We start from the raw sequence: 25874 nt of genomic DNA on the forward strand, positions 1-25874 counted from the left end.
CGTCCACAGGTGGGGGTTGTGCTTACAGCCCAACACCGTGCAGGACATTTGGCATTTGCCAGAGAACACCAAGAGTGGCAAATTCGCCACTGGCGCCCTGTGCTCTTCACAGATGAAAGCAGGTTCACACGCACATGTGACAGACGTGACAGATTCTGGAGACGCCGTGGAGAACGTTCTGCTGCCTGCAACATCCTCCAGCATGACCGGTTTGGTGGTGGGTCAGTCATGGTGTGGGGTGGCATTTCTTTGGGGGGCCGCACAGCCCTCCATGTGCTCGCCAGAGGTAGCCTGACTGCCATTAGGTACCGAGATGAGATCCTCAGACCCCGTGTGAGACCATATGCTGGTGCGGTTGGCCCTGGGTTCTTTCTAATGCAAGACAATGCTAGACCTCATGTGGCTGGAGTGTGTCAGCAGTTCCTGCAAGAGGAAGGCATTGATGCTATGGACTGGCCCGCCCGTTCCCCAGACCTGAATCCAAATGAGCACATCTGGGACAACGTGTCTCGCTCCATCCACCAATGCCACGTTGCACCACAGACTGTCCAGGAGTTGGCGGATGCTTTAGTCCGGGTCTGGGAGGAGATCCCTCAGGAGACCATCCGCCACCTCATCAGGAGCATGCCCAGGCGTTGTAGGGAGGTCATACAGGCACGTGGAGGCCACACACACTACTGAGCCTCATTTTGACTTGTTTTAAGGACATTACATCAAAGTTGGATCAGCCTGTAGTGTGGTTTTCCACATTTGGAGTGTGACTCCAAATCCAGACCTCCATGGGTTGATAAATTTGATTTCCATTGATAATTTTTGTGTGATTTTGTAGTCAGCACATTCAACTATGTAAAGAAAAAAGTATTTAATAAGAATGTTTAATTCATTCAGATCTAGGATGTGTTATTTTAGTTTATTTTTTTGAACAGTGTATAACCCGCCAAACCGCAATCGTTAACACCCGTCCGCTTAACCCGGAAGCCAGCCGAACCAATATGTCAGATGAAACATCATTCAACTGACAACTGAAGTCAGCCTGCAGGCACCCGGCCCGCTACAAGGAGTCGCTAGAGCGCGATGATCCAATTAAAGCCCCCCCGGCCAAATCCTCCCCTAACCCGGATGACGCTGGGCCAATTGTACACCACCCTATGGGACTCCCGGTCATGGCCGGTTGTGAAACAGCCTGGGATTGAACCAGGGTCTGTAGTGAAGCCAGTGCCTTATACCGCTACGCCACTCGGGACACTCCACAATGTGTTTTTCTGATGGTGTTAATTCAGCTTTCCTTACCTTGATATTACATAGGACATAGGTGTCCCACAGGGATCAATTTTAGGTCCTGCACTTCTTACTGTCTATATAAACAATGTTGTTCTATCTGGAAAAAAATTGAACAGTGCAGATGACACTTGTGTTGTGTATGCTATTACCCCACGGTTGAACAGGCTCTTTCGGCACTTCAATCTGTCTTCATTGCTTTGCAAAAAGCCTTTGTTGAACTGAAATTGGTGCTTAAAACTTCTTGCCACTAGGGGGGTGCCATTTCGACATAGCACAAATTCGTAGCCAAATTAAACTGCCTCGTACTCAATTCTTGCTCGTACAATATGCATATTATTATTACTATTGGATAGAAAACACTCTAGTTTCTAAAACCGTTTGAATTATGTCTGTAAGTGAAACAGAACTCGACTTAGAGCAAATCTCCTATGAGGATTTGAAAATGGTGAAATCTGCTTGCTGTTCCCAGACCTGTAGATAACCCTGACTGTCTTCTATTGGTTGAGATGCACTGCATACGCCTTCCCCTGGTTGTTAGCGAATAGGGAGAGTTGAAATGGAGTCTCTACGTAGTTCAGAAAGTTGATAAATTGATTGGAACCGAGGTGTCCACCCTTTTGGACCTTCGCGCTGACGCAGAGAGGGTCTTGGAATGTCTTTTTAGAAGCTCTGGTTTTAGAAACTAGATATATCCGGCTCTGTTTTTATTCGATATAGGCTTTAAAGACATCATAATCTTGTTATTTTAAACCGATTTATATCAGTTTATGTCAGTATATTGCGATTTTCGGGCATTTCATTTTCTGGCGTTGTAGGAAGTTGGGTATCGCTCTCTCGAATGCCATTGTGTACTGCTAATTGCAACGTCGAAGGAAACATTCTCCAACCCAGCAACGATTCTTTTGGCCAACGGACACCTTTCCCAAGATTCTGATGGGAGTTCAGCTAATAGTAAGTACTATTTATGCTGATAATTCGTTGTTCTGTTGAAAAAGTAAAATGTATAAGACGCCATTATTTTCCGTGTAGCGTTGCGCTATCGCACCCTGTATTGCACCCAGTATTGCGCAGTAAGGTTAATTTAAAAAATGTAATTCAGCGATTGCATTAAGAACTAATTTGTCTTTCAATTGCTGTCCACCCTGTATTTTTTAGTCAAGTTTATGATTATTTATTGATTAGACTAGGTGACTCTCCAAGATGGCGACCGACATTTTTCTGGGCAGCTTGGCAACTTTTCTCATTGTATAAGCACGATATGTGCCGCTAAATATGCACATTTTCGAACAAACTCTATATGCATTGTGTAATATGATGTTACAGGACTGTCATCTGAAGAATTCTGAGAAGGTTAGTGAAAATTAATATTTTTGGTGGTGAATACGTTATCCCTATGTTTGGCTGGAATCAATGCTGTTGTTTGGTTTGCTACTGTGCTAAGCTAATATAACGCTATATTGTGTTTTCGCTGTAAAACACTTAGAAAATCTGATATTGTCTGGATTCACAAGATCTGTGTCTTTCAATTGCTGTACGCTGTGTATTTTTAAGAAATGTTTTATGATGAGTAATTAGGTAATACACGTTGCTCTCTGTAAACTATGATTTATACCTGAAATTGTTAGGGTTGTGAAAGTTCAACTGAGATAGGAACAATACCACACCTGAACTTGGTTAAAATAATTGTTTAATTCAAAAGTTAATAAATGGCAAATACAATTTCCGTATATACGGGTTCAATGTTTCATCACGCAGGATAAGACAGAGAACTGATTTGTTTCTGACAAAGATATTATATTATACTCTGACAGAGGTTAGTTCCCGCTTCCGAGCCGGCCTGTCAGAGTAGAGACTGGGCGTGGTTTAGACTCACCCAGCCTATCGTTGATGTTGGCACATAAGCTGGTCCCAGCTTCTTTGCGCTTTCTGGTGTCCCTTCATTGTTGCTGTGTAGATTACGCTCCTTCACCCCAGAGACTGGGGTCAGACAGTTTTATAACATTGTCTGAGATATCTGCACCTGTATATATTGTCCACTGTTCTCGCTCAAGGCTAACTACAGCTTCCCAGCTTCTTATCTGAGCTAACTGTTACTTCCAGCACACACACACAGACATCCAGGCGCCCAAGCCAACAGGTTGTCAATATCCAATCACATATGATATAGTTGCTAATCACGTTTGTTATAGTATTCAATCACATATGATATAGTTGCTAATCACGTTTGTTATAGTATTGGGTTATAGTGCATGACTCAGAACCTCACATATGTTTTTCGTGTGTATAGCTTATCTGTTATTGTCCATTGTACACCACAGTCAGCAGTCTCCTGATTCACCCCCTCCTGTGTCTCTCTAAGATTAGCACAGTCTCGTCACACAGTACAGCGCCCACACTACTGATACTTTGTTGCATACACACACATATTTCATACACACACACATTTCAGGCTGATATTCATGGTTAGGCCCTGAGCACTGGTAAAAGTGAGAACAATGGAAAATGCAGGTTCACAAGAGTCAGCAATTCAAACTTTAATGCATAAGAAGCCCTACTAGCTTATAGTTAGTTAAGCATGTCAAAAAACCTTATAAAAAACCCACAATCCCCCGTTTGACACCTAAAAGGTGTTAACATAGACATTTTTTATTTTTATTTTTTGATTCCCCCGTTTGACACCTGAAAGGTGTCACAACCAATAAACATTTCATCCCTTTTTCCATATACTAGGTGGGCTCGTTACCACCCAGGAACTTAAAACCTTCTTAGGGAGAACAGTGTTATTAATAAACCTCCTTTACAGCAAACCATGGTTCATCCTCAGTCAAGACAGTCTCAGCATCCCCCCGTGAGCAAGCAGTGGCATCATAACTGCAGCGTGTGCAACATCTGTAAAATATTTCCTCAAACAGGGGATAATACATGCAGCACAGCACATTAATATAAGAAATACAATTATTACGGTCAGAAATCCAGTAACCATCAATTCAGTGTACTCACCAAACCAACCACCCAGCCAGGAGAACAGTCCACTCTCCTCCACACCTGCAAGACCCTTCATCTCCACAGATAACTTTTCCAACCCGCTCAGAGCTTTTGAAATGCTCCCATCAGGACTGGTAGTGTTAGGGATAAACGTGCAACATTGTTCTCCAAACATTTTACAAACACCCCCCTGGTTGGCCAGAATCATGTCTAGTGCTAGTCTATTTTGTCTACTGGTTCGATAGGTGGCATCCAATTGTTCAGCTATCCCTGTAAGTGCAGTGTGGGTGTAGTTAACAAATCATTGTTGATTATAGTAGATATAATTGATCCAGGCATTATGCTTAGCATCAACAATAGCTGGGTCAATAATGGGCAATAAATGCCACAGGCCATCATTCCTGTTTAATGTCTGGAATTCGTGGGGAACCCCTATTGGGACCCCAACAGGTTGGTGTGGATGTTATCTGTACCCTCGGACCAAGGAGCGTCACGTTTCTGCCGTCTCCTGGGTTGGTCCCGAGCCTCTGTGTCATGTGCAGCTCCCAGGAGTTGGTTAGCTGTAACCTCAATAATAGTCAATGATGTTATCAGACTGGCCAAAGCACATTTGCCCTGACAATCTCCTTTCAAAATGGGGGTCAACCGCCTGACAGGTCCACACATCCACCATACATCAGCAACACCTCTAGTTAATAGTGACATTAGTGATGCAGGCAGTAGTAGGGAGCCTCCCATAGTCTATACCCCTACCTGTACCAGTGATACAGCTGTAATTTCCCCATATGCCTTAACCCCCCATGGTGTCTTCTGGGGAGGGACTTCTGGGAACACAAGACTCAGAGTTTTACACAGGGTTGAATTTGGCTTAAACTTTCCAATATGCACATCCAACCTTTCCCATTGCTTAGGGCAAATGGGTGAGCAGCCAGAATAGGTCTGGCATGTCCACATACGACACAGTCCTTTCTATTAAGTGTTTTGGCTGTGTATCTCATATAGGCCAACCACATATTCTCCCTTCCCTCATAACCAGTTTCAGTCCCCAATTGGTCACTATCTGAGATGTCTTTCACATTTATTACCTGTACCGGATTGGAGAGCTTAGGTGATGGCGTGGGACTTGGTCTTGAAGTGGTGGAGGAGGCCGGCTGAACCTGGTCTGTTGGAACTGGTGGTGGTTCTGGCAGTACTGTGATGGTAACATCCCCATCGTATCCTAATCAGACAGCTCAGGACTACAAGCAGTCCTGTAAAGCCCCACCCTCTCCCAGAGAACACATCATCAGCCAGAGATCAAGCAACACTTTCACTTCTATGAACGTACACAGTGATGAGAGGACGGGGTCAGGGAATTCTTCATTAAGGAGTTGATCCCCGAACTCTATTAGCTACGGTTCTCCTCCTTAACTCTGTGATCATTCGGTAGTGTCAGTGTGTCTCACCCTCCAAGTGCGATATGCCCCCAGGTCGAGTGAATCACCTTCTCTTTTAATTCACCTGTAATGCATAAAATCTTGGACATACAGGTTTGGTTAACAAACAGTTTCTCATTTGTTCTATCTGATTATATATTTAACTTCTATGCCTATTTGTTAGCTAGAAATTTTTAATTTTAAATTAGTTTATTATCCAATAGGCCCCATCCTATCCTAGACCACAATGTACCCCTCCCCCGTTTGATACCTGGCCCTGGCCAGGTAACAACCTTACCTATTCTAAATAATGACTTAGGTAAGATTAGTAAAATATCCTTATGTTATGACATTATCATGAAGGAACGCCCCTTACATTTGCCGCATATCCAATTCTCCCTTGGGCGTCCATTCATATCTATCCTTTTCCAATTATCTGTCAAGTGACTTATCTACTTTAAAATGTATCTGTGCTGCTTATATATGTTAACCCCCTTCTCTCCTATCTTATTCCACAGCCTACCTTGCTCATTTCATGGTACCCCCTCCCCACTCTGCTCTCAAACCTTCAAAGTCTCAACAGTGCGGGGTAGACCCATCTGTCTGCCTTTTTCTCATAATAGTCAATAACAACTATGTGTTCCTTTGAAATATTAACTAAGTGTCTCACTGTTTTGACTTTATCTAAAATCATGGATTAAAAAACAACAACATGTCTTATAGTGTCAATCTCTAAAGTCCTTACATAACCTTAATAAACCTGTCTCTATCCTATCAATAATCCTAAATCATCACATATGTCATATACCCCTGTCAATTTTAATACTATTTAAATAAAAATCTTCTAATGGCCAAAACAAATGCTAACCATATAAAATCCTTTCTTTACTAATAAGCTCTCTTTTCCTCCAGGATCACTCCTCTGAGAACTGAAACCTATTTCTTTACATTAATAATTTAAATGTTTATATACTTTCCTGCCCTATTGGCTTAAAATATCTCCTGTTCAAACCTCAATGTATGATATCATCCCATATTTATTATTGATGACAAATGGGATTTTTTCTGTTGTAATACCAAATCAATAATAGCCAATTCAAAACCTTCATAACCAATGTTTAAAAACAGAATCCTGACTCCTCAGTGGTTCAAACTACAAATATGTTCAAGAGCTATAAACTCCATTATATGATTTACCTCCAAACTAGTATCCCAAATGACCACAAATTCATTATCTTCACTGCGCCCCCCCGTGGGTGATCAAACCACAGGAAAATGCAATGAAAACAGGTCAAAAGGTTACACCACCCCCTTACATTCGTGTTCCATCCCATGTCTAGACATACCAAAAGAACCCTTTATCTTAAAAAATCCCTTGTCTAAATAAAACTCCTAATATTATCTTGTCTCTCGGAAACACGGAAACCCCTGAACCCAAACGTTTACTACAAAAACAAAACCTAATAATTATGATAATACCCTCAAATCATTCGTTTTAAATTTCCCCGATGTTTCATGTAACTCATTCACACAACTGTGATAAACGTGTACTGTCCCTTTAAAAACTCCCAGCCAGCCATACCAGTAACGTAATCGTGTATTCCACCTAATGACGTTGTTTATTAGTAGCCAAAACAATACCAAAAATAACTGTCTTATTCATGCCTCTAGGCAAAACATCTAGTTACTCCAACTCAGTTTAGCAGCAAAACTATCGTATAAGTAAAATCAACTTCTCAACTTTCTCCACTCCAAAGTGTAAACTTACCATATACTTCGCTAAATTTATATCGCATGTCAGCCAATCCATAACAATAATAACATTAGTCTGTAAATTTAACCTAAATAAGTTATTAAATGTATTCTCTCTACTCCGAATTGGTTTTAAGTTTTTCTCTATGTCACCAGCATTCAAACAGGCTCCCCGTCGGCTGGGAGACCGTTGAGTGCTGCAATACTGCCATCTTCTGTCCATTCTCTGCATAGCTTTTCTCCCATCCACCTTTTCAATTTGAGCCATATGAGGTAGTTATTTATTTTTTATTTTTTGCTTAATTTTATCGTTATTTTGTTCTTATCTATTATTACCCAGTAACTAGTGTGTCCGTGTCAAATAATGTGAGAATATAGTATGTGGTTAATGTGTAACTTAACCTCTCTGGGACAGTGGGACGCTTGCGTCCCACTTGGGGAGCACCCCCCACCCACCCCCCACTGATTAGCATCGCTAGCATAGCGTCACAATTAAATAGTAGCATCTAAATATCATTAAATCACAAGTCCAAGACACCAAATGAAAGATACAGATCTTGTGAATAAAGCCACCATTTCAGATTTTTAAAATGTTTTACAGGGAAGACAAAATATGTAAATCTATTAGCTAACCACGTTAGCAAAAGACACCATTTTTCTTTGTCCACCATTTTTTCTCTCCACCAGTAGCTATCACCAATTCGGCCAAATAAAGATATTGATAGCCACTAACCAAGAAAAAACCTCATCAGATGACAGTCTGATAACATATTTATTGTATAGGATAGGTTTTGTTAGAAAAATGTGCATATTTCAGGTAGAAATCATAGTTTACAATTGCACCCACCATCACAACTCGACTAGAATAAATACAGAGAGCAACGTGTATTACCTAATTACTAATCATAAAACATTTCTTAAAAATACACAGCTCACAGCAATGGAAAGACACAGATCTTGTGAATTCAGACAATATTTCAGATGTTCTAAGTGTTTTACAGCGAAAACACAATAAATCGTTATATTAGCATACCACATATGCAAACGTTACCCGAGCATTGATTCAAGCCAAAGAGAGCGATATCGTTATCATCGCCAAAATATATTAATTTTTTCACTAACCTTCTCAGAATTCTTCCGATGACACTCCTGTAACATCATATTACAACATACATATAGAGTTTGTTCGAAAATGTGCATATTTAGCCACAAAAAACCGTGGTTATACAATGAGAATAGTAGCCAACCTGGGCTGAAAATGTCGGGCGCCATTTTGGACAGTGATCTAGCGTAATGAATAACTAATCATAAACTTTACTAAAAAATATAGGGTGGACAGCAATCGAAAGACAAATTAGTTCTTAACCCTTTCATGCGTGAGTTCCAAATATCTCTAACGGTCGCCCCAGCGTGAGTTGTTTTATGCACGTGATGGTAGAACGTTCTCTCCAATTCCAGAATGTGATTGTTATGTAACAGTACATTTAATCTGCGCTGCCCTCAAACCAAAGCGCGCCGCCTGTTTTATTTGTCAATTTTAAATTATTTTCTAAACAGTTTTTTATTTTAGAATAACAGTTTGAAATGAGGTGTGTTCCGCCTCATTCATTCACATAAAAGTAGTCATTTTTACTTTTGCGGACCAATTAATTGTTTTGACATTTCTGACCCGGACAAAATTCCCCAAACACTTCTCAATTGTTTGTGCAGTTCAAGTCTGCAGACATTTACTCATCTGCCGTCCTGCATACACGTGTTCATATTTTCCACCTGTCGCCTGCATCACAATCAAAGTTGTTTTCGTTACCAATAATAACTTTGGAAATGAGTGCGTTTCTATCAAAGTGCCTTATTACGTTATAATAGTTTCTGCATGTCGTGTTATGTCGTTTCTACTGTAGCATCATGTTTTTGTGTATATTCCTTATAACCGCGGACACGCGATGTAACGTTACTCATTTCATAACATGTATGGTGTTATACTCAATGCTTAGGTATCTAGCTACAGTCTTATTAGCTCTGGAAAACAATGCTAATTGCGTCACGGATGTATTAGCATGTGTTGTATGTTGAAGCTACCCTGGCCTTTTGACTCCCAAGTGGCACAGCGTCTCAGTGTTAGAGGCGTCACTACAGACACCCATCTTCAAATCCAGACTGCGTTTCTATCAAAGTAAGTGCCTAATTACGTTATAATAGTTTCTGTGTCGTGTTATACCGTTTCTACTGTAGCTCACTGTGTATGGAGCATAATATATTTGTGTATATTCCTTATAACCGCGGACACGCTAGGTAACGTTACTCATGTTACTCACCTTTTATGGTGTTATATTCAATCGTGCTTATGTAGCTAGTTACATTATTCTATTAGCTCTGTAAAACAATGCTAAATGCGTCAGAAGTATTGGCATGTTGTATTTTGACGCTACCCTGGAAAAATATCTTATACCACTTGGTCGTTTTCTGAGTTCATTCCACAAAGCTGTTTATCATGTCGGCCTTATCCACTGCCCCCATTTTGAGGTAATAGTCAAGCACGCAGTCTGGTTTGATGTTTCTCTGTCTGGTTTGTTTCTCTCTCCCGTCAGGTGGTTCACCTTCCCTGTGGCCGACATGGTTGCTGTATGGACAGTGGAGAGGACATGGACGTCTCGTTTGTCATGGCACTTTACTGCCAGCTGTTGACATCTCTTGTTTTGTATACCGGGTCATTTAGGATGGCAGTAGCGTTGATGATGAAATGCAGTCATAGCAGCAGAACTAGAAAGCAGTCTTGGGAAAAGAGGGTGGCAAAGAAGGGAGTTGCAAACATAGGATCTCTGCTCCAGTATTCTCTTAGGGAGTTCTTCTTTACTGTCACCAGGAATGTATACATTTCACTAATTGTGGTTGTCCCCCCACTCCTGGTGTAACAGTATAACTTTATGTCCGTCCCCTCGCCCATACCCGGGCGCGAACCAGGGACCCTCTGCACACATCAACAACAGTCACCCACGAAGCATCGTTACCCATCGCTCCACAAAAACCGCGGCCCTTGCTGAGCAAGGGGAACCACTACTTCAAGGTTTCAGAGCAAGTGACGTAACTGATTGAAACGCTATTAGCGCGTACCCGCTAACTAGCTAGCCATTTCACATCCGTTACACTGGCTCTCTCTTATCCTGTAGCTCCAAGGCATAGCGATTGGTCTCTACTATGTCTCCCACCAGCTCCTCTGTCAGAAACAACTTGAAGCACTCTGCCTCAGATGGAAATGGCAAGGGGCGTTGCACTCCAGACTGGGACTCATCAACACAATCAGCAGGGCCAGGAGGGGTGAAATGGCTGGCAGCCTTCCAGCTACCACAGAACTCCTGTACTTCATCCACTGTCAGTCTGCCACCATCACCACCAGCATCTTCTAATGGAACTGGGACTTTGTCAGTGGACAAGGGGTCCTCAGATTCAGGGTTCTCAATGGCTACAAGGTTGGGGGGCAGCTCCTCACTGTCAGAATCTGATTCCTGACTTTCATACTCAGACTCAAAATCTCCAGAATTTCCACATTTGTGAGTTGTCTCCTTTTGAAAGTTATTGCTAATGCTACAGCTTAGCTCACTATCTACATACATAAACAACAACACTGAATGGTTTAGAGTGAGAGGGTACGTGGTTGACTGCCGGCACGCGCCACTTGTCTCAATAAATCACTATCAGAAAATGTTTTGTGTGGCAATTATTTGTGTATTTACTGTTTTATTCACATGTTTTCAATTCTATGTGACAAATCATGCATTCCGATTCTTGCACAGATTGTAATGGGCACATATGTGTGTAAAATACTTTTTTGAAGGTTGTACTGATGAGCTAAGCTAATTCCAGCTGTGTTGACATACAATGCATTCTGGGTTTCACGTAATCGTCTGTTTGACCAAAGATGTTATAACAAAATGAGGTGAGTAAGAGTTCACTCATTTTTTGAGGACTTCCGGAAATGAAGGGTGGGATGTGAACGACAGTGATTGACACACCCCTTCAACATGCATACTATAAACAGACCAAACTCATCTTGTCTTCTCTTATTATCTTCGGTTTCTGTGAGGAACAAATGCATGGCTGCGCACTGAAACTAATCGTCGGATTACTTTCGATTTTAAAAGTGTTTTACCTAATTATTTCGATCAATGGTGAGCTCACCCGTGATGTGATTAATTATACATAATAATTGCTATTAGCTAATTCATATTGTAGTTTGTCAGCCGAGAGTTAGAAAATATTACTGCTTGTGTTGGGTCAATCTTTCCTCAGTTAGCGCTTGGACAAATGTAGCCTACATTTTTCCGGTTAGGATGATTGTGTTATGCTATATATACTTCTGTGAATATCTGAACATTGCATCCCAAAATAAACTGCTCACATTCTGGACATAACTTTGTAAGGACTGTGTTTGTGTAAATAGTTTCTGAAAAAAGTGTGGCCAGCTCAAATGCTGATTGTTGCGTCATTTGAAACTGGCCGTTCTAAACGAGCGTTCTAAATGAGTGTTCTAATCACACGGGTGTGATCGTACGCTTCAGGGACCACTGTAGAACGATCACACCCGTGTGATGGTACGTGTGAAAGGGTTAATGCAATCGCTGAATTACATTTCTAAAATTATCCTTACTGTGCAATACAGGGTTCGCCAAGCGAAGCTACACAAAACAAAATGGCGGCTTATGCGTTTGACATTTTTCAACAGAATAACGATTTATCATCAAAAATAGTTCTTACTATGAGCTGATCTTCAATCAGAATCTTGGGCAATGTATCCTTTCTCCGGTCTAATCGTCTTTTGGTCGAAAGATGTCCTCTTGTCCTGTCGAAATGGCCACTAACGTTCGACCGGTACTGGAAACGTGCCCAGCGCTTCAAAGTGCATCACAAAGAAATGCCTCAAAATCGCACTAAACGGATATAAATTGCTATAAAACGGTTTAAATTAACTACCTTATGATGTCTTTAACACCTATAACGAATAAAAACATGACCGGCGATATATAAGTGGCTAAACCAAAGGTTGGAAGGAGGCCAGTCCGACGACCACTCTGCGTCGAGCGCACTGTTGAAAAGGACGTTCTTTCCGCTCCAGGGTCTATTTATAGAGCCCGGATTGCGCAATCCACTCCATTCAAAATCTCCCCGCTTACTGACATCTAGAGGAAGGCGTAGGCAGTGTTTGTAGCATCATAGCATTCACAGGGACTTATGAACTGACCTGGGAGCAGGGGCCAAGATTTCTGAAATCTCACTCCCTGGCAGGAAAAGTGCTGTAGAATGAGTTCTGTTTCACTCAGAGACATAATTCCAACGGTTATAGAAACTAGAGAGTGTTTTCTATCCAATAATAACAATAATATGCATATTGTACGAGCAAGAATTGAGTACTAGGCAGTTTAATTTGGAGACCAATTTTCCCTAAGTCGAAACAGCACCCCCTATATCCCAGAGAAGTTAAGTATATATGATTATGCAATTTATATACATGTCCTTACTTTTCCTTGCATAAAAGCCTGATACAATACATACAGAGGGATACAATCATAAAGCAACAGACATACAGTGTGACTTATCTTATTTCCAACACGTCTTATTCAATCAGTAAACTTATCTTATCTCCAAAACATTGCCGTTAAATTATTTGCGCATATAACGTAACCTCTCTTCATCAATGCTTTGCCGTTTACTTGTAACAGGGGACATGTCTTATACAGTGAATTGCCGTCGAGGGTCCACCTAGACTTGTCTTATATCCAATTCTTCTGCCTTCCCCTGGACTATGTTGTCGTCCACTTTTAGTCGAGGGTCCAACACACCTAGACTTATTAATCGACAATTTGTCTTATATCCCACATACCATGTAAATACATAAAAATCCGTGAAGTCGGTATATTGCCGTTCAATATTAGAACTTGTCTTATGTCCAATATTCCGCCTGTCACGGTGGTTATGTGGCCATTGTCCTCAATCACTTCCCTAAAGTCTTATAGACTTTTAATAAAACAACCCTAGCTTAGATACATACACACACACAAACAGGCTTTTAATATCACGTCATACACATACAGTCATTCCATTGTTATTCTGTTGGCCAATTGAAAATGCATTCGCCATCAAGTAGTACGTAATTAAATAATACGTAGTTAGTTTTATCCTTACTTTGTTGTAGTGAACATATGGTTCAAAAATTTAGCAACTTACACCAGTTAGGTTTTCTCACAAAATAAATTTGGTTAAAGTCAATATGCAGAATTTCAGTTTTGAAACAATAGGCTCTGCTTACCTGTTTTTTAGTAGACCGGTCTTTTTGTGAGAGGACCCCGTCTGGCGACAGTCTAGGCCAAAGGCTGGATGCCTCAATGTCCAGCGAAGTTCCCTCAGTTCACGGTCGGGGTCACCATTTGTTAGGGTTGCGAAAGTTCAACTGAGATAGGAACAATACCACACCTGAACTTGGTTAAAATAATTGTTTAATTCAAAAGTTAATAAATGGCAAATACAATTTCCGTATATACGGGTTCAATGTTTCATCACGCAGGATAAGACAGAGAACTGATTTGTTTCTGACAAAGATATTATATTATACTCTGACAGAGGTTAGTTCCCGCTTCCGAGCCGGCCTGTCAGAGTAGAGACTGGGCGTGGTTTAGACTCACCCAGCCTATCGTTGATGTTGGCACATAAGCTGGTCCCAGCTTCTTTGCGCTTTCTGGTGTCCCTTCATTGTTGCTGTGTAGATTACGCTCCTTCACCCCAGAGACTGGGGTCAGACAGTTTTATAACATTGTCTGAGATATCTGCACCTGTATATATTGTCCACTGTTCTCGCTCAAGGCTAACTACAGCTTCCCAGCTTCTTATCTGAGCTAACTGTTACTTCCAGCACACACACACAGACATCCAGGCGCCCAAGCCAACAGGTTGTCAATATCCAATCACATATGATATAGTTGCTAATCACGTTTGTTATAGTATTCAATCACATATGATATAGTTGCTAATCACGTTTGTTATAGTATTGGGTTATAGTGCATGACTCAGAACCTCACATATGTTTTTCGTGTGTATAGCTTATCTGTTATTGTCCATTGTACACCACAGTCAGCAGTCTCCTGATTCACCCCCTCCTGTGTCTCTCTAAGATTAGCACAGTCTCGTCACACAGTACAGCGCCCACACTACTGATACTTTGTTGCATACACACACATATTTCATACACACACACATTTCAGGCTGATATTCATGGTTAGGCCCTGAGCACTGGTAAAAGTGAGAACAATGGAAAATGCAGGTTCACAAGAGTCAGCAATTCAAACTTTAATGCATAAGAAGCCCTACTAGCTTATAGTTAGTTAAGCATGTCAAAAAACCTTATAAAAACCCCACAAAATATGCACATTTTTCTAACAAAACCTATGCTATACAATAAATATGTTATCAGACTGTCGTCTGATGAGGTTGTTTCTTGGTTAGTGGCTATTTATATCTTTATTTGGTCGAATTTGTGATAGCTACTGATGGAGTCAAAAACTGGTGGAGTAAAAAAAAAAGTGTCTTTTGCTAACGTGGTTAGCTAATAGATTTACATATTGTGTCTTCCCTGTAAAACATTTTAAAAATCAGAAATGATGGCTTGATTACCAAGATGTGTATCTTTCATCTGGTGTCTTGGACTTGTGATTTAATGATATTTAGATGCTACTATTTACTTGTGACGCTATGCTAGCTATGCTAGTCAGCTTTTTTACTGGTGGGGGGGGGTGCTCCCGGACCCGGGTTTCTGAGGAAGTAGAGGTTAATGCAGATAAAACCAAGGGTATCTTATTCTCCAAATTACGTACAAATTGTATCTGATAATTTATGCATATGTTCATTGCCTTCGGAAAGTGTTCAGACCCCTTGACTTTTTCCACATTAAATAAAGATTAAATTAAATACTCAGCCATCTACACACAATGCTCCGTAATGAAAAAAGTGAAAACAGGTATTTAGAATTTTTTGCTAATTTATATAAAATAAAACCAGAAATACATGATTTACATAAGTATTCAGACCCTTCACTATGAGACTCAAAATTGAGCTCAGGTGCATCATGTTTTCATTGATAATCCTTGAGATGTTTAGACAATTTGATTGGAGTCCACATGTGATAAATTCAATTGATTGGACATGATTTGGAAAGGCACACACATGTCTATATAAGGTCCCACAGTTGACAGTGCATGTTAGAGCAAAAACCAAAGGAATTGTCCATAGATCTCCGAGAAAGGATTGTGTTGAGGCACAGTTCTGGGGAAGGGTACCAAAAATGTTCTGCAGCATTGCAGGTCCCCAGGAACACAATGGCCTCCATCATTCTTAAATGGAAGAAGTTTGGAACGAACAATACTCTTCCTAGAGCTGGCTACCCAACTATACTGAGCAATCGGGGGAGAAGGGCCTTGGTCATGGAGGTGACCAAGAACCCGATGGTCACTCTGACAGAGCTCTAGAGTTCCTTTGTGGAGATGGGAGAACCTTCCAGAAGGACTACCATCTCTGCAGCACTCCACCAATCAGACCTTGATGGTAGATTGGCCAGACCGAAGCCACTTCTCAGTAAAAGGCACATGACAGCTGGCTTGGCGTTTGCAAAAAGGCACGCAAAGGACTCTCAGACCATGAGTAACATGATTCTCTGTTCTGATGAAACCAAGATTGAACTCTTTAGCCTGAATGCCAAGCCTCACGTGTGGAGGAAACCTGGCACCATCCCTACGGTAAAGCATTGTGGTGGCAGCATCTTGCTGTGGGGGTGTCATGCTCGTTATAATGAGTGGACCAAGATGCAGTGTGGTATGGTTCCATCCTCTTTATTTGGAAGTGAAACTCAAAGAAAACAATAAAGCGCAAAACGAAACGTGAAGCTAATGTAGTGCTCGCAGGCAACTATACATAGACAAGATCCCACAAAGCACAATGTGGAAATGGCTGCATAAATATGATCCCCAATCAGAGACAACGATAAACAGCTGCCTCTGATTGGGAACCATTCCAGGCCAACATAGAAATATAATCACCTAAATAACACACCCCAACATAACCAACATAGAGAATAAAAAGCTCTCTATGGTCAGGGCGTGACAGGGGGATGTTTTTCAGCGGCAGGGACTGGGAGACTAGTCAGGGGAAAGATGAACAGAGCAAAGTACAGCAAGATCCTGATTAAAAACCTGCTCTAGAGTGCTCAGGACCTCAGACTGGGGTGAAGGTTCACCTTCCAACAGGACAACGACCCTAAGCACACAGCCAAGACAATGCAAGAGTGGCTTCGGGACAAGTCTCTATAAGGGCACATGGCGAGACCCAGATACAGACAGGGGAGGCAGATGGTTCAAGTCTCTGATATTTATTATAATCCAAGGGGCAGGCAAGAGAATGGTCGTGTACAGGCAAAAGATCATAAACAAGGTCAGAGTCCAGGAGGTAGAGTGGCAGGCAGGCTCGAGGTCAGGGCAGACAGTATGGTCAGGCAGGCAGGTTCAGAGTCAAGGCAGGCAAGGGTCAAAACCGGGAGGACTAGCAAAAGAGAGAAAGAAAAAGCAGGAGTAAGGAAAACCACGCTGGTTGACAAGACAAGACGAACTGGCAATATACAAACAGGGAACACCGGAATAAATACCCAGGGACTAATGGGGGAAACGGGTGACACCTGGAGATTGGTGGAGACAATCACAAAGACAGATGAAACAGATCAGGGCGTGACAGTCTCTGAATGTCCTTGAGTGGCCCAGCAAGAGCCCGGACTTGAACCTGATCGATCATCTCTGGAGAGACCTTAAAATAGCTGATCAGTAATACTCCCCAACCAACCTGACAGAGCTTGAGAGGCACTGCAGAGAAGAATGGGAGAAACTCCCCAAATACAGGTGTGCCACGCTAGTAGCGCCAAACCCAAGAAGACTCAATGCTGTAATCACTGCCAAATGTGCTTCAACAAGGTACTGAGTAAGCGGTCTGAATTCTTATGTAAACGTGATATTTGTAATAAACTAGCGGAAAAAAATTTAACATCTGTTTTTGCTTTGTCATTATGAGGTATTCTGTGTAGATTGATGAGAGGGAAAAACTAATAAGTGTTTTAATAAAGCTGTAGTGTAACAAAATGCTTAAGCGATGGGGTCTGAATACTTTCCGAAGTATTGGATGGTGCCCATATTGATCCTATCTCTGCTTTTAATATCTGGGCATCTGGACTGATGAAAAACTGTTTCAAAAAGCATATTGATGATTTAGTTAACACATAAGAGTCTAAGCCCTGTCTAAGCCCGGGGAGGGGTGTTCTACTGAGCTATATGGAATTGTTTTAAGAAGGTCATACCAAGGATCATTTTGCTATTTGATTTAGAATTTAAGACCCCTTGAAGTATGACTTTTTTTTTGCCTTACTGCTATTAGCCCATACAAACGCATTGAATAACAAATTCACTACATGGAACAACAGAAAGTTCCCCCCAAAAGCTAAAGGAAGTTTGTTCTGAAGTGTCTGTCCTACAGTATATCTCAGAGATATAAGAAATATATATTGTGGGAGTCTCACCTTTCCACAGAGGGGTTATATTAGTGTGTAGACCAAACTGTTTGGACACCGCAGACAAAAGTTGGCAGATCGGCTATACCATCTTCAGACGAGTCTCAAGACGCTTGTGGGGTCATACGGCAAAACGGAGAACAACATCATGTTTGTGAGAGTCATCTTTTCATAGAGGGGAAGTTTGTAAGCCAAACAGTTCAGATGCTGCAGAAGATTTCGTGAGAACACCATGGTTCTCACGAACCACTCTACAGGGTTGCCATGTCCGCAGTTTTCCTTCACATAGTGTTACTTTGAAAACGATGTCTCGGGTGAAAATGTATTGGTTGCGGTTTTTGGGCTACTTCTAAGTTGCACCGCGACCGCCATGCATTTCTCTTAAAAAAAATCTATTTCACTGTGATCTACTGCTGACTGTCAGGCAGGGAGGCAGGCTGTTTCTGAGTGAAAGAGTGGTGGGGAGGGTTGGAGGGGTGTCTGTGTCTTGAGAGAGCACTACAGCTATTGGCTGAGTCACGTGAGCCAGAGGAGAGAGAGAGCAGCAGGGCCGCAAGTCGTGACAAATTTTTACCAGTTGTAGGTAAGGTGTTTAGATTGTCATTATGGAGACACCTATTTCCAACCCTTTTCCATAAAACATATTAAAACCTCTTGACACTAGGGGGGCGCCATTTCGACTTTGTAAAAATTCGTTCCCAAATTAAACTGCCTCGTACTCAATTCTTGCTCGTACAATATGCATATTATTATTACTATTGGATAGAAAACACTCTCTAGTTTCTAAAACCGTTTGAATTATTTCTCTGAGTGAAACAGAACTCATTCTGCAGCACATTTCCTGTCAGGAAGTGAGATTTCTGAAATCGAGGTCCCTGTTCTGGGGTCAGTTTATAAGTCCCCATGCAAGCTATGGGGCTACATGCACTGCATACGCCTTCCTCTAGATGTCAGTAAGCGGTGAGAATTTGAATGGAGTGGATTGCACCATATGGGGCCCTATATAAGACCGTGGAACGGACGTACCGTTCTTTTCAACGGGGCGCCTGGCGCAGCAGGGACATCACAATGGCGTCCTGCAAAGCTTTCGTTTTAGCAGTTCTATATCTCCGGTCCTGTTTTTATTCGTTATAGTTGTTAAAGACATCATAAGGTAGTTAATTTAAACCGACTTATAGCAGTTTATATCAGTTTATTGCAATTTTCTGGGATTTCTTTGTGACGCGCTATCACCAGTTGGACACCTTACCGGCACATAGCTAACGTTAGCGGCTCTTTCGACAGGACAAGAGGACATCTTTCAACCAAAAGACGATTGTTCTGGAGAAAGGACACCTTGCCCAAGATTCTGATGGAAGCTCAGCAAATAGTAAGCAGTCTTTATGCTGTTAATTCGTACTTATGTTGACAAATGTCAAATAATAATTCCGCCATGAATTATGGTGCGGTCTCGCTTTAGCGCACGCTGTATTGCGCAGTAACGTTAATTTAAAAAATCTAACACAGCGATTGCATTAAGAACTAATTTGTCTTTCATTTGCTGTCCAACCTGTATTTTTTAGTCAAGTTTATGATTATTTATTGATTAGAATAGGTGCCTCTCCAAAGATTTCTCCCGACATTTTCTGGGCAGCTTGGCAACTTTTCTCATTGTATAACCACGATTTGTGCCGCTAAATATGCACATTTTCGAACAAACTCTATATGCATTGTGTAATATGATGTTATAGGACTGTCATCTGAAGAATTCTGAGAAGGTTAGTGAAAAAATTAATATATTTTGGTGGTTTATACGTTATCGCTATTTTTGGCTTGAATCAATGCTGTTGTGATGTTTGCTATTGTGGTAAGCTAATATAACGCTATATTGTGTTTTCGCTGTAAAACACTTAGAAAATCTGAAATATTGTCTGGATTCACAAGATCTGTGTCTTTCATTTGCTGTACGCTGTGTATTTTTAAGAAATGTTTTATGATGAGTAATTAGGTAATACACGTTGCTCTCTGTAGTTATTCTAGTCGCTTTGGTGAGAGTTGTGATGGTGGCTGCAATGGTAAACTATGATTTATACCTGAAATATGCAAATTTTTCTAACAAAACATATGCTATACAATAAATATGTTATCAGACTGTCATCTGATGAAGTTGTTTCTTGGTTAGTGGCTATTTATATCTTTATTTGGTCGAATTTGTGATAGCTACTGATGGAGTAAAAAACTGGTGGAGTAAAAAAAGTGGTGTCTTTTGCTAACGTGGTTAGCTAATAGATTTACATATTGTGTCTTCCCTGTAAAACATTTTAAAAATCAGAAATGATGGCTGGATTCACAAGATGTGTATCTTTCATCTGGTGTCTTGGACTTGTGATTTAATCATATTTAGATGCTAGTATTTACTTGTGACGCTATGCTAGGCTATGCTAGTCAGCTTTTTTACTGATGGGGGTGCTCCCGGATCCGGGTTTGGGAGGAATTAGAGGTTAACATGCTAGAACTGATGCACATCATTAAATAATGGAGACAAAGCAGTGGAAAACAACTTAAGTTCTCTTGGAAGAGGTTTGAACTACACTCTAATGTTGACTTTGCTTAAAGAAAACAGTATCAAAAAAGTATTTTAAGCATTCTCAGTTTTTAGGTCTCATGGGCTGCCCAAGTGGACATTTTAAATGTAAGTTATGGAACTCCGTCCCATGGTTTTCTTTTTATGGGGAAAAGTCCTCAATGAAATTGACATTAAATGTGGAGAATGATACATTTACCTCTGTTGGCCATCAAGTAGCCTATTCATTTCTATGGCATTGTAGGCTACTGGAGGCTACCATTTGATATAATAAATGTTGAAATTACAACATCAATGGAGTCATTGCAAATAAATTTGTGCAACTTATGTAGCTTACCTGTAGCTGACAAACTGATTTAATAAATAACCTATAACTTCAGTTTATTGTCGTGACGTGACTTTCATTCTGATGACTTGTGTATCGAATCAACTAACTATTACTCGACTAAATGAATCATGTAACAATTGACTCATTAGGAATGTGGGGCACCATGGAAGAAGTTGTTTAATGAGTTACCATCTCCCGAATTAAACTCAAGATGATATACTGTATATGTAAGATATATCGATAACAGTCATTTATTGTTACTTCATATCAGTCTCATTCGGGATGTCGCAGACTTCTTGAATCCGCAAGAAACACCAGCCTTTTCTGATTTCAGTTCTACACAAATTCATTTATTTATTTACTGACTAACTAAATAATAACACAGAATACACATACACACTTACATGAGACAAAAGTCCCTAGTGGACTGACAAGATATGACGGCTTCTCCAGAGAAGGGGGTGGGGATAATTGAGAGATAGGGAAAAAGGGACATTTATTGTGGATACATTCCATAACTATTCTCACATTAATCATATACCTTGCACGTGAACCACCGCCCGTTTGGATAAGAAATGCAATGTATTTACGTGTAGATGTCTTTGTTCGTCGTCTCTCTGTTGAAACCAATCCATCCTTCTATGGGAAGGGCTCGATGGGTGTAAGGCTCTAGTTGTCCACCAGAGGTGTTTCTTCAGAGTAACTACTTAGATACACCCATGATTGTCTGAGATGAGCTTCTTGCCTCTTTTCTCAGATAGACAGTCAAAGTTCTAGATCCCTTTAGATGCACAGCTGCAGACTGTCAAATCTTCTGGTCTAGTGAGTTTATCTTCTTCCCCTCGTGTTGAGTTTCAAAGTTTCCAACCATTTCAATGTGTGGCCACAGCTGGACGCTTACTGGTCTGGGAGTTTCAACCATTTGCAACGTTTAGCTCACACTTCACGTCTACATGTTAATTATTAATGAGTCCTTTTAAGCACTCTGGTCGAAAAGGGCGGTTCCATCACATTGACACGCTCTAACTAATGACGTCTAACTAATGACGGCCAAGTTTTATGCGTTCGTCCACCAGATCTTCCGTGCATTTGGGCGGAAGTGTCTTGGAATGAGATTCGTTGTAATGTGACTAACATGACAACACTTTAGAGCATATGCCATCCTTCAGCACAACATGTCACCCTTTATAAAGCACATGTTTGTATCATATTCGACATAGTGAGTTATGTCTGAAATGGTCCACCCACACAGACAGTGTGGTGAAGTAGGCGCAACAGCACCTCTTCAACCTCAGGAGCCTGAAGAAATTTGGCTTGTCACTTAAAACCCTCAAACTTCTACAGATGCACGACTGAGAGCATCCTGTCGGGCTGCATCACCGCCTGGTACAGAAACTGCACCGCCCACAATCACAGGGCTCTCCAGAGGGTGGTGCTGTCTGCACAACACATCACCGGTGGCAAACTACCTGCCCTACAGGTCACCTACAGCACCCAATGTCACAGGAAGGCCAAAAAGATCATCAAGGACAACAACCACCCGAGCCACTGCCTGTTCGCCCCGATACCATCCAGAAGGTGAGATCAGTACAGGTGCATCAAAGCTGGGACCGAGAGACTGAAAAATAGCTTCTATCTCAAGGCCATCAGATTGTTAAATAGCCATCACTAACACAGAGAGGCTGCTGCCTACATATAGACTTGAAATCATTGGCCACTCTAACAAATGGATCACGAGTTTAATAATGATGTTTACATATCTTGCATTACTCATCCCATATGTATATACTGTATTTTATACCATCTATTGCATCTTGCCTATGCTGCTCAGTCACTGCTCATCCATATATTTATATGTACATTTTCTTATTTCATCCCTTTACTTAGATTTGTGTCTATTAGGTAGTTGCTGTGGAATTGTTTAGATTGCTTGTTGATATTGCTGCACTGTCAGAACTATAAGCACAAGCATTTCGCCACACTCACAATAACATCTGCTAACCATGTGTATGTGACCAATACACTTTGATTTGATTTGTCACATTTGACATTGGTGATTGTCACACAGTTATGCCACATTTATGAGCCATTTATAAAGCATGACATACGGTTATAGATGCTTCGTAACATTTATGTAGTGCTTATGAAGGCTTTATGAAGCTTTTATAAGCTGATCGTCATTTAAAGAGGGACCCGATATTCTATAACTGCCTAATTTTCTCTTGTCTCATCTCTCCTTATGTCCGCTGTTAAATCTTTCCCGGGAGACAAATCCCTGAACTAATATCCCTACAGGTGGACATTGCACAAACATGGCCAGCTTGAGTGTAGATACATTTATCAACAAAAAAATCCATGGGTGTGTTTGTTACAAAGACAAAACATTTTCTGCTGGAATTAGGCTATCATATTGATTTTCTTATAAAGACAGTATGCCTACACTTTATCTAACAAATGACAATAAGTTGTGTGTAGAGTACAACATCAGCTGACCCTGAACGTGCATTCTATTCCATTCTATTTGTATGGTCTATTCTAAGGATTTGGCTGTTTAACCCGACACTGACATGCATAGCTTTTTGGGTGAAGTTCTGTCCCCCCAGTCCCTGCCACTGAAAAATGCTGCCACCACCATGCTTCACCGTAGGGATGGTGCCAGGTTTCATCCAGAAGTGACGCTTGGAGTTCAGGCCAAAGAGTTCAATCTTGGTTTCATCAGACCAGAGAATCGTGTTAGTAATGAGTAATTAGTTTGATCTAACTTTACTCAACGAGCACCATTGTGAGAGGTGATAATCTTCTATTTGTAATAATAATAAGTGATGAGGATGACTATTATTCGTAGGCAACAGATCTTGATGAGATGTAATGTTAGGCGATTGGAGCATCCTTCGTGGTGCTGAAAGGGCAGCACCAGGATTGCTCAATGATGTTAAAGAAGTTGAATCAACGTGTGGTGCTGAAGGACAGCTCTGCCATTTGGCCAGTTCATGAACAAAAAAACAATAATTTGCAGTAGGCCTATAGCCTAATAGGCCTACGACAATGTGGTATAGCTATTTGTAGACATACAAATATAGTACATATAGCTTAATGTCATTGCATTGTCATTTGCGAAGAGAGCTTTGTGAGTAGGCATTTCATTGTATTGTGTAGCTGTAACGGCTTTCGTTGGTGGAAGGAGAGGAGGACCAAAATGCAGCGTGGTACGTATCCATAATATCATTTAATAGAGAATGAATACAAAATACAAAAGAACAAGAGAATAAATGAAAACCGAAACAGTCCCGTATGGTGCAAACACTAACACAGGAAACAATCACCCACAAAACACAATAGAAAACAGGCTACCTAAATATGGCTCCCAATCAGAGACAACGACTGACACCTGCCTCTGATTGAGAACCATACTAGGCCAAACACATAGAAATATAACATACAGAACAAAACATAGAAAAACAACAAAGAATGCCCACCCCAACTCACGCCCTGACCAAACTTAAATAAAGACATAAAAAAGGAACTAAGGTCAGAATGTGACAGTAGCTTACACTGTGTATCATGAATAAACTTTGTTTTGATTAGCTTTAACACATGGTTACAATATACCGTATTACAGAATAAAAGAAAACAGAGAGGTGACCTATCAATTCATATCATTTATTTGCATAGATTAAACATGCTATCAAATCAAGTGACCGAGTAGGGAACATACTGTAAATCATTACTACGTAGAATTGCAGGGAATTCATTTTTAAACAGCCATTAAACATGGATCTTAATAAACTATAACCTAAATCCATTATTACCTCCAACTTGGCCCAATTCACATTTCCAATTGCCCACCCTGACATACCAAGCTAGAATGGGCACTGCATCTCCACCAATAATCAATGTAGGCTAAATGTCCTAAGCAGGGCTACAGCAACTTCCAGAGAGGGTCAGGCACGTTGGGCTTTGATGGTGGCCACTCTGTCCGACAGCGGGTGTCACCATAATCAAGTGGTCAAGTATCGTTCTGGGTTTAACTGTGTAAGAGGGGTTCCGTGGAGTTTAATGAACATCAAGGCAGACACACGGTGTATTTAAAAAATGTTACGTTCTGATTGGCCAAAGTGGTCAAGCATCCGACGGGCCTCTGCAGTGCACACACATAACCTAGAGCTCTTCATCGTTCTCGCCACCGCCCGAGAAGAAGACAGGGAAGAAACCACCATTTACCTTATTCTAGGTTACTATACATATTTATTTGGTTTGTCATTCTATCCTTGGTGATTAAATATAATTTATTTCGAATTTATCCAAATACATTTTCCAGAAATAGTTTTACCAGCTCTATGTATTCTCAAATTGTTTTCAGTCTCAGTTCTGTACTATTTGACCTTTTTTGGATGGATGATTCTTTTCTAGTAGTTGTATTTTTCTCTGAAATTTTGTCGCTAAAGTTTTATCTCCTCACAGCTGGATACTGCATTTTCATGTAATGTTTACAGGTAAATAGAGAGCGTATGAAAATGTGTTGTGTGTGTTTTCAATGAGAACTTTCATATTGTAACATTAATAGCTATGATGATATTGATGTATGGACGTCATCGAGGGAGAAAACACATCAAAGGGCTTCAAGGGTAAAAGGTTGAGAATGCTCATATGATGAAGTGGGGTCGAGGGTTCATTTTTTACCCAAAGCATACATACAGTAAAACATTTCATGAATGAAAAATTGCCTGTGTTTTGTCAGGGTCACATTTGAAAAGCTCTAGCAATGACCTTTGAAACTCATGGAGACTTAAGGCTCTGCCTTCACCTTAATCCTTAGTATGTGCAACATTATACAATGCTAACACTTACTTATTAAGTGCAGTCCCCTTGAGGGAAGTGCTTTCATTAAGTGGGTTCACGGGACAAATTATTGTTTCACATTACTTCTTCATAAAATGAGAGTGAAGCATTGCAACATGTATT

This window comes from Salvelinus namaycush, chromosome 3 (genome assembly GCF_016432855.1).
Source record: "Salvelinus namaycush isolate Seneca chromosome 3, SaNama_1.0, whole genome shotgun sequence".
In the NCBI taxonomy this organism is placed as follows: Eukaryota; Metazoa; Chordata; class Actinopteri; order Salmoniformes; family Salmonidae; genus Salvelinus; species Salvelinus namaycush.